At 44.4% G+C, this 9,205-nt stretch overlaps 1 long non-coding RNA gene across 1 annotated transcript in view; it reads right to left on the bottom strand.

Moving 5' to 3' along the window:
• Positions 1-998: 998 nt before the first annotated feature.
• Positions 999-9,205, bottom strand: part of LOC141416836 (uncharacterized) — an 88,462-nt gene continuing 80,255 nt past the window's right edge. The window contains exon 5 of the long non-coding RNA XR_012441411.1: positions 999-8,686. This is a non-coding gene — a long non-coding RNA (uncharacterized lncRNA). The remainder of the gene's footprint in view (positions 8,687-9,205) is intronic.

The raw sequence follows: 9,205 nt of genomic DNA, 5'->3' as shown, positions 1-9,205 counted from the left end.
GGCTGTACTTTAAAGGGAAGGCCAGATTGGCAGGTATCCTGATTATTTACGGTGGAGTTAACAGGTATTGCCATGGGCATTATTGCTCCTGTGGTCATGCAAAGCCAGCAATCCTTAGCAAGGGTGGGGTTGGAAGTGTTAAACAAGGAGAAGGTACTTCCCAAAATATCTAATGTATTGGGATCTAAATCTGGAATCTGAGATTTAGGCAACATTAAGGGGTGATATGTGAGTTCAGGGATTTGGGGTTTTAAAAGCTCGATTATTTGAAGATGTTTGACAGCATCCGTGGGTCCTCCACCGTCAGAGACCCCTGTAGGAGGGCGGGAAGCCATCTGCATAGCATTTTGCCCAATTTTAACAAGTTTTAAAGTACCATTATCAAAGGGTGCACTTTTGAGAATGTCATTAATCAAGTTCCAATAAGAAAAGGCGGTCACAGGGACCTTTTCGGGGCCAAAAGATTCATAATAGTCTTTTAAACAGTCTCCGACCTGGAGCCATCTTTTACCATCAATGGTTCCTTCGAGAGGAAACCAAGGACATAAATCTCCTATGTAACAAGAGAATGACCTCAAGTCTTTTTTCTTAACATGCGCCCCTCGTGTCTTGAGGGCCTCCTTGAGGCCTGAAAGAAACAAATCATGTGACGACACTGCTTGTCCCTGGGTGGGTCACTCACCGTTCGCCGTCCTCACTCTCCTCCTGGATCTGTCTCTCGGTTGCGTTAGCCGAGGCGATCGCGAACTCTGCTTGGGCCCAAGCCTTCCCGGAGGACGGTGTTCTCCCCGCAATCAAAGGAATAGCTACAGCCACGTTGGGCGCCAGATGTCCCGTCCTGCAGGACACATCAGCGTGGGTAGCGAACCTAGAAGGGGAAGAATGAAGGGACAAGAGACACGAAGGAGACAGCAAGACAGGAGTTCTGATCAAGCTGCAAAATTTTATTGTTCACACAGGGGTATTTATGTGCTGAGGGAGTGAGGTACCGGTATGAGGAGGTGCAGGTTGGTTGGCTGGTTCTGCTATAGGACTTCTGATAGGGTGCCCGTTCCCGCCGGCGGCAAGGTAAACTCCCGGAAGAGAAGCAGGGACGGCGCCATCTTGTGCTGGAGATGGAGAAGTTGGGACAAACAACCGCAAAATGTTCCAGGGCAAGGTCAAGACAGAATGGCTCACAAAGGGAGCCTTGTCTCCGACAGTCAGGGAGACACTTCTCCTCCCTAGGAAATGTCTGTTTGCCTCTGAAAGGCATCTCCACCATCAGGCAATGCAAATAGGCTATAAAACTCCACTCCCCACCCTAGCCTATGGGATCACCAGTTTCTGGGTCCCCCTGCATTCTCCAATATGCAGACTTTCTCTTCTCTTTTCTCCAACTAAATTCTCTGCAAATAAAATCTTTCTGATCTCTGTGGTTGGAGTCTGTCTGTGCTTTCATTCTCAGAGCAAGCTCAAGAACCCTGAGCACCTGAAATTCCTGCACGTGTCATCCATGCATCAAACCTGTGTCTTATGTAATTTTAATCTCTCTTTCATCCACATTAGTTTACAGATCAAAATCCCAGTCTATATTTCTTTTATTGTGACTACTTTAATCTAGGCTACATTACATTTCATTGGGGCTATTACTTTATTTCATTTCTTTCTTCAAATCTAAGTTCCAAGCAATACTGAGGCTGGCTAGGAAATAGGGAAAGAAGCTGTTCCACTCTCAGAGTTCCAAGTTACTTTTCCCAGTACATTTCATGCTAAACCCTCTCTCTGTCACCCCAATGCTACCCTCCCTAGTGGTAAATTTCTTTTCAATTGTAAAATCTTAGCAGTTGCAGAGCCCTTTTCAGTTGTAAATTCTCTGTAGCTGTAAGTCAGGAAGCCATGTAAAATTCTGCCCTTCATTATCTCAGTATACCTTATATTTGTAATTAAAATACCTGAGAGTTAGTATTAGTGCATGTGCAGAGTGTCCTGTGTTGTATATCAAGACTTTGTCAATATTACCTGCCAATCAACCTACCCCATCCTGCAAAGACTCCCTAGAATTTTTATAAAAGCACTTTCAAACAAAGACTGACCTTTTTTCCCTTTTCTTCTATCACACCTGACAGGTGCTCACTCTGCTTTTTACAGTGTCTTCCCTTTGCCTTCAATAAACTTTACTATCACTTTCACTTCATTTCCCTGTCTTGCCTGGATGCTTCTCATGCTCAACCCAAGTACCTGGAATCTCCTGACCAGGCTTTCCTAAGACTACCCATCTGGTAACAGTATCTGTGTTTCTTCATCCTCAGCCTCCCTTGTCCATATAGCAGTAAAGATGAGCTTGTATTCAAGAGGTACTGAAACATACACCAGACTAACACTAAGCAAAGGAAGTTTGAATATTGAGTGGCACAATGTAATGTTTTGATTCATGTATACATTAAGTACTGATCAAATCAGTGTAATTAGCATAGCCATCACCCTAAAATTTCTTTATGTTTTTAAGATGAGTACATTCAAGTTCCTCTTTTCTATGTTGAGGTATGTGCTGCATTATTAAGTATATTGACCTAGTATGCCTAGAATACCAGAACTTATTCTTCCCATCTAACAATAACAGTGTACCCATTGATCGATCTCCCCCTTTCTGCTCTTCGTATTTCCCCATTGCCTGGTATCCACTAATCTATGTGCTCCCAATATCCATGAGATCAACTATTAAAAATTCCATTCACAACTACAGATTCTTGATAAATATGTACCCTAAAATGCTAGAAACATTTTCAACTGTGTTCTCACATCCATCTAAGACCTATCCAGAATTGCTTTTTGTATCCACATTTCTATAAAGAGTCTCCTCAAGTTAACCTAGGCTTTTTCTATCATGGGGCTCAAAATTCTGTTAACCTTACACATTTCCCAGTTTCAAGGCCTTGTCCATACAGCTAGGTTTCTGATACAGTGATACCCAACTTCATGACACTAAAATAAGTATTAGTTTCCTAGAAATGCTAAAATGAAGTGCCACAAACTGAGTGTCTTTAAACAATATTAATTCATTCACTCACAATTTTGGAAGCAAGAAATCCAAAATCAAGATGTATACAAAGCCACTGAGGGATTTCAGGTTCTCAGGGTTCTTGAGCCCACTCTGAGAATGAAAGCACAGGTGGACTCCAATAGCAGAGGTCAGAAAGATTTTATTTGTAGAGAAGAGAAGAGAAAGACTGCATAGTGGAGAATGCAGGGGGACCGAGAAACCGGTGGTCCCATGGGTTAGGGTGGGGAATAGGTTTTAGAGCTTTTTAATTTTTTTTTTTATTTCTTGAGGGATGAGATGCCTTTCAGATGCAAACAGGCATTTCCTAGGAAGGAGAAGTGTCTCCTTGACCTCCTGGTCAGTCCTTCAAGTCTTTCCTCTCAGTGACTGCCCTAACTGCTGTTAGGAATAGGGAACATGAAGTCTGCTCAGTAACTGCTTCCTGCTGACAGGGGGCAATGAAGGGGCCCACAGATGAACAAGAGAGGGTTTGTCAAGGGGACCTTGATAGTAGGTCATTTTTATGTCCATCAGAGGCTTTTGTAGTTTAATGGATTCTAGGCAAGAATAAACAAACTTGACAAGTGAGTTTAAAATGCAAGGCCCAAACATAAGCAAGAGGATAATGGCAACTATAGGTCCCAGAAAGGGTAGGAACCAAGTCCTGGAGGGGAGTCAGGATTTTATTTGATCCCATAGCTATGTAGAAATCTGAGTTTCAAGAGATTACTCCCAGAGCCACTTGGCCTGTTGGAGAGTGTAATCAGCATGTTCCTCTACAATGCCTGAAGTGTTTATATATGTGCAATAGGAGGTATTGGCGATGGCACATTACCACCCCCCCCTCCTTGTTTGGCCAAAAGAAAATCTAGGGCCAGGCAATGGTCCATTACCATACAGGCAAGGGACAAGAAAGACTTTTGCATGTCCTTAATGGCAAGGCCTACCTGGTCTGAGCTGTCCTCTGCCAGTTTGGTTCAGTTTTTTTGCAGTTACATGATTGGCAATTACCCCAGAGCTGATTCCAGCTAGGGCTGCAATTAATGCTGTTGTCCCTAAAACTATTAAAGTAATCTCTCTTTTATTTCTATGAGAAGCTGTTCTATTTTAGTTAACATTTCTCTTTTCTTCCAAATGGCTGCATGAGCAAGCAGGATCAGGAAGGCTGTATAGATGTTTACTCTGTTCTTTTGACAGTCTTAGGGCTTCTGTTAGGGCCACTAATTCTGCCAATTGAGCACTTATATTAGGAGGAAGAGGACCTGATTTGAGGATGCCAAATTCTGTCACAACTGCAAACCCTGCATGTCTCACCATTCTTGACAAAGGAACTGCCATCAGTGTATAATTCTAGATCTGGGTTTTTTAAGGGCTAATCAGTTAATTCAGGTTGGGCAGCATAATTTTCCATAAGTACCTCCTCACATGAGTGTTCAGGATTTCCCTCTGCCTCCGGTAGCAGGGATGCAGGATTTAGGCTCTGACAGGTCCTTAAAGTTATTTCTATCCCTCCCAGAAGTTGGGCCTGGGCATTTAAGTAGATGTCTGTCAGACAGCCAAAGTTCTCCTTTTGAGTTTAAAATTCCCCCTAGGTTGTGTGGGGTATAAATCATTATGGTTTAGGATAAGTTTTTAAGCTTCAGGCACTAGAATGCTTACTGCAGCCACTGCTCTAAGGCATCCTGGCCATTCATTGGCTACCTGATCTAATTCTTTGATTAAGTAGCCTACTGACTAGGGAGAGATGCCCCAGAGTTTAGTCAGCACTCCCAAGGCCCGTCCTTCCTTTTCATAGACATATAATTGAAACTTGTGTTGTACTGGGAGACCCAGGGCTGGAGCTGTCATAAGGACTTTTTTTAACTGGTGGAATGTATTTTCTTGTCATGCCATTCAGTAAAGGGCTGGGTATCCTTCTGTGACTCCTTAAGGATTTGATATAAGGGACTAGCTAGGCCTGCATATTCCATGATCCAAATTGTACAGTATACTGTGACCCCCCCCCAAAAGGCCCTCAATTGCTTTAAAGTTTCAGGTAGAGGAAGTGTCAGGATTGGATGGATTCAATCTTGTCCTAGTGCCCTCATTTCTTTCTCCAAGACAAGACCTAAATATGTAACTCTAGACTAACACAATCGGGCTTTTTGTTTAGAGATTTTATATCCTCTATCTGCTAAGAAGCTTAGTAAGGATTCAGTGGCTCATGAAATGACAGGCTCATTTGGTCCACAGAGCAAGAGGTCATCTACATATTATAACAAAGTAGCTTGGGGATATTGCCATTCTACCAAGTCTTGGGCTAGAGCCATTGCAAAGAAGTGGGGACTGTCTCTGAATCTCTGGGGGATTACAGTCCAAGTGACCTGTCCAGACTTTCTTGTGGGATCCTCAAAGGCAAAGATAAGTTGACTTTTAGGGTGTAAGGGAATACAAATGAAGGCATCCTTTAAATCCAGGACAGATAGTAAGACATAGCTGGAGGTATCTGGGTCAAAATCATATAAGGATTTGGAACTACAGGGTGGAGAGGCACTGCTGCTTTGTTGATCAGGCAGAAATCCTGGACTAGAGCCTCCATTTGTTAGGTCCCTTTCTGACACCGAGAACAGGAGTATTATATGGGCTGGAGCATTCTATTAGCAGTCCCTGTGTCCTTAAGTCTTTGATTATAGGAATTAGCCCTTCCTTAACTTCTGGGTTTAAAGTGTTAGGGTCCGAGAATCCTATTCCTCTGAGAGACAGAGAGTCACGCGTGAATGCAATCAACAAAGCAGAGTTTATTGAGCTGGTAAGCTAGGGTCAAGCTCCCACACAGACACACAGGTCCGATTGGGCAGACAAGACCCCGAGCCTCTTTAGGGAAGATCTTATATAGGCCCCTACCGGCCGTTACAGCAAAAGCCCGCACAGTACATAGCCAATGAGTTTGTAACACCACATACATTTCCAGCCTATCCATTTAAGAGTAGATTACTTCTTAGCCTATAGATTCAAGGGCCAGTATTCACGCACGCGGTTACATTTAGCAAGCAGGCAGGGCACATCTTGCACGTACTTCTAGTCGTCTTTCGCAATCTGCTCACATTCCTCACATTCCTCACATTCCACCTGCCCCCATCCTGTTTATCTTATCCTGCACGAGGCATCCTGTGCTGGCTTTACTGGTTTCTGCTATGGGGATCTGCTGGGTCAAAGGGCACATCCTTTCAAAAGGATATTGTTTATGATGGGGAAATGAGGAGGGGACCTTGAGATGAATTAGTACTGGACAGCTGTTCATGCCCATCCCATGGTATGTCCATCCATCCACACTGTGGGGTCTACTTGTTCCTCTCCTGGGGGTAAAAGCTGTATCCCAATTTAGATAGAAGGTCTCTCCCAGGCAGAGGAGTAGGGGTTTCTGAGACAATTACAAAGGAGTAACAGCAAAGGAATCTCCCCACGAGCAGGTTAAAGGCTGAGTGAAAAAACACTCTAGAGGCTGGCCTGATATGCCAACAAACGGTAATTATTTTGGAGGACCTGTGTTCAGGAGAGAAAGGAATAGCTGGGATGCTGGCTCCAATATTGATAAGGAGGCTGACCTTGTGCTTAACCCAGGGCTCTTCTGCTTTAATGGTAGTCATTGGGTGGGAGGCTCCAGCCTCGGTTCCCCTGGGAATCAGGTCAGTGTGCCTTCCAATGTTTTCCCCAACAAATGGGGCAGGGTCCTGGAGGTAGCTTTCTCTGGGGGCACTCCCTCTAAATATGGCCTGCTTGTCCCCATTGAAAGCATGTCCTCCTGTTTGAACTTTGCCCTAGGGAAGCCTCTCTGAGTGCTGTGATTAGATCCTCTTGCCATTTATCCTTTCTCTTTTCTTTGTCCAGGTCCTTCTTTTCTTTTTCTAGGTCCCTATTCTAGTATAAGGATGTGGCTACATGGACAAATTGATCTAGATCTCTGCTCTCTTCAGCCACCAGTTTCTGAAGCTTTTTATGGAGATTTCATGCTGACTGTGTTAGAAATTTATCTTTTAGAACAATTTCCTCTTCCTGTGACTCTGGTACAATATTGGTATGCTTTTGTAAAGCATCCTTAAGTCTCTGTAGGAGAGCTACTTGGGTGTCCTTGCTGCACAACTGTGACTTGGGAGTAATTAAGAGATTTTACTTGGCTCTCCTTAGACCCTCAAGAATACACTGGATGAAATGATTATGACTCCATTTATCCTTGTCATTTTCAGGGTCCCACTTAGTGTCATACCTAGACATTGCCTGATCTGTTGGAATTGGGAATCGAGGTTCCCTTTTATGTATCCAATGCCTTTGTCTTTCTTCTCCCTCCCCCTCCTCCTCCTGTGAGTGCCCAGTCTGAGACAGGCCTGTAGGGCCACTTTTATCTAAGTGATAATTTCTCCAGCTGTGACTGCCTGATCTAGTACATGCTGTGTCTCCAGAGAATTAAAGGTCTGAGATAGCAACAGCATTACATCTTTCCAACTCAGTTCAAAGTTTTGGCTGACTTCTCTAAATGTATGGATGTACTGATCTTGGTTTTGTGTGTAATTTCCTAAATCCACTTTTATTTCTTTAAGTTCACTCACTCTAAAAGGAACATGACCCCTATCCCCTCCAGGAATTAACTGGAGCGGGTAGAGTACTGTGGGACAATGTCTGTTGTGTGATGTAGCTGGGTAAGTGTGGAGGAGAGCTGATGAAGCATCAGATGGGTTTTTTGGTTCAAGGGAGTTTGGAGGCTTTTTGCAAATGGCATCACTCTCTCCCTTGCTCCTTCCACTGCCACCTGTGGCTAACGTTGTGAAGGATTTTTCGTCATTTTGGGTGCAGCCACCCCCCTCAATGGCCTTTAACCAATCTCTTATCTATTTTGACTTGCCTGTTTGCCCTGTGACCCAGGTAAGCCTGGTTCTCCTCTACTTGCTGAAGGCTTGTAATAACTCCATCAAAGTAACGAAGAGGGCTTGCATGACCAGAGGGAGGACCCCTGCAGAGGTGTGGATGAGGACTCCTGATGAAGTACAATTTTATACCCCTATATATCAGGCGAGGCATATACACTTTTTATGAAAAGAGGGAGTGTCTGAAGGCTTTTGCTCTGGTAAGGGGCAAAAACGGAGAGGACCTGAGGTCTGTGCCTTTTAACTGTTTTGTTTTTCTTTCCCTGGGGGCCAGCTGGGAAACATGTTTAACCAGTTAACTTGGTGCTTGACAAAGACAGTTAAAGCTAAATTGGAGATTAGCACTTTCTGGTGCCTGCAGGAATTTTCCCCAAACTCGCTGAAGAAACAAGCTCACTGGTGTTTGGAGCAAAGCAGGGAGTGGGACACCCATCCTGAACTACCTGGGAAAGAGGAAGGAGAGGCTGAGGGCTGGTGAAAAGAGAGTTTCCAGGCTCAAAGCATGAGAGATTATTGGTCACCACTGCTGTCCAGGGTGATCCAGGCCAAGGGTAGTACTGGTGCATGGGAACCATGCACCCATCACACGTGTGCCCATCACACGGAAAACATGAAGGAAGTGTAAGAAATCAGAATGTTTGCCTTAGACATGGCTGGAGGGGTCTCAGATTTGGCTGCCTTTATAGCCTCAGGGCAAGTCAGGAAGTTCTATCTCCAGCCTTTGGGTGACACCAGGGAGTTGGACCTCCTCTTAAGCAGGTCAGATCTTGAAAGAGAGAGAGAGAGTTAGAGTTTAAGGAAAGGAAAAAATAAAGCCTCAGTGCATTGAAGTCTGGTTCCACCCACGTAGCATTGTCAGTGTGGTATAAACCCCTGGCCAGCATCTGAGTTTTCTCAGATTGCCTGCCTTACACCTATAATGGGCTCAGAGCTTTTTCTCAGTTTCCCAAGGGAGAAACCCTCCTTAACAAGACAGGGAGAGAGAAGGTTGGTCTGAGAGTTCCACTGTAAACAGACTCCATCAGAGTACCGGACACTCATGGTCACATTTCTAGACAGCCTTTCCCAGTTTGGCACAACCCATACAAAACTCAGGTGACAGCTGGTCCTTTTGTGGTCACCAAATATGATGCACGGATGACACACACAGGAATTTCAGGTGCTCAGGGTTCTTCAGCCTGCTCTGAGAATGAAAGCACAGGTGGACTTCAACAGCAGAGGTCAGAAAGATTATATTTGTAGAGAAGAGAAGAGAAAGACTGCATAATGGAGAATGCAGGGGGAT

The sequence above is a fragment of the Castor canadensis genome, chromosome 14 (genome assembly GCF_047511655.1).
Source record: "Castor canadensis chromosome 14, mCasCan1.hap1v2, whole genome shotgun sequence".
NCBI classification, from domain to species: Eukaryota; Metazoa; Chordata; class Mammalia; order Rodentia; family Castoridae; genus Castor; species Castor canadensis.
Note: the sequence above shows the minus strand (reverse complement) of the source record. Positions and strands in the feature narration are given on the sequence as shown.